Source organism: Carlito syrichta, unplaced genomic scaffold (genome assembly GCF_000164805.1).
Source record: "Carlito syrichta isolate Samal-C Ts95f unplaced genomic scaffold, Tarsius_syrichta-2.0.1 Scaffold302589, whole genome shotgun sequence".
Classification (NCBI taxonomy): Eukaryota; Metazoa; Chordata; class Mammalia; order Primates; family Tarsiidae; genus Carlito; species Carlito syrichta.
In genome coordinates this window covers 348,981-350,526 of record NW_007246685.1, presented here as the reverse complement: position 1 = coordinate 350,526, position 1,546 = coordinate 348,981, and positions in this window count along the sequence as shown.

Here is a 1,546-nt window from a genome sequence, read left to right as displayed (position 1 = left end):
CAAGACAGAAGAAGCATAAACCCTGAACCACAGACTCATAGCTAAAAATAATATCTTAGATGGAGTGCACCTTGATGATGATGAAGTTTATGTGACCACTCTTAACTGTCCAGTTGGCTTTCTGCAGACCAGATTTCAGGACTCCCTTGCCCAGAACTCATATTAGAACTAATTGGCTTGTCAACAGACAGAAATGGCTTCTCAGTCCCCAACTGTATAGATAGAGCATTTTTAAAAATTTACTATGGTGATATTTCTGTAATCGCAGTTCATGGACCACTTGCATCAGTCTCATCAGAGCTGCTTGATTAAAATCCAGATTACTGGGCTCTACCTCTAAACCTTCTAAATCAGAGTGCCTGCAGTAGGCCCTAGAAATATGAATTTTAAATAAACCATCTAGATTTATTAGAGGAAAGCTTGCACTTGAAATGGGAACATCATCATGACCCAGAAACACCAAACATACCTATATTCATTATGTTCAGAATCATTTCCAAGGTGACATTAGGGGATTCTAAGAAAAAGAAGTTTCTCAAGTAAATTAAATGCAACTTTTTATGCTCAAGAATAAACAATCAGACTGCTTACCCCTGAAAGGTATGAGAACAAAGTCAGGGTCTTTATTAAAGAAGTGGCCAGTCACCTGGTCACTGAATTACATGCTTTGCTTTTAAAGTAGAACTGAAAAGTTGTGACTCTAGCTTCACAATGTAGATGTGCAAAACTGATGGTTTTCCTTCTTAAGTGTTCAAGAACTCATGTTTCTGGTATCTCTTAGAGGAGATGTGAGGATTAGCTTCCTTTAGAATGTTAAAATTTTTCAGTAAGCAGATGGAGCTTTGTGGAGTGCACAGAAGCCAGGTGTCATCTTCAGCTCAATACACTCTGCAGGACTGCCCCACATCTCAAGCGTCTGGATCAGATGTTTTACCTACAGCTTCGAGGTTTAGTTGTTCTGGTTTCGGTAGCATAGGGATGAAACCAATCTATCAGAATGAGTTCTGTTGTCTCCATGAAACCACTGTAATCAATTTCTGTGCTGCTGTATATTAATGAGATAAAAAGACATCTTCTCGTGCTGCTTATCTTCTCAGGAAAAATGTTACAGTATTTAAATTGTGACTAATTCATAAAATTATGATTTCCTGGAGCAGAAAAGAAATATAGGAAATTGTGCATAGTTTCAAATATAGTATTCAAACCCAAGTCTAGCTTGTCTCAGCTCATTATCTTATACTTATTAGGTGCTCCAAAAAATTGTTTATTGGATGTTTTGGTTGGAGCAACGGGTGTATTATGGGAATGAGAACTACAAAGCCATTGGACAACAAGATTGATGGAGAATACTTGCTTCCACATAAGTCAATAATAAAACACTGTCGGTATTGTTCCAAGGCTCTGATCACTGAGACTAGACAGAGGGGGGAAAATGAGTTCCTTCCTTTTGGAACAAAAGACAGTAGCTATAGGTAATAATTTTGGCTCATGAACTCTTTAAAGGTGATGTCAGTAAGTATCTAGATATGTATCTGATTCAGCTTTC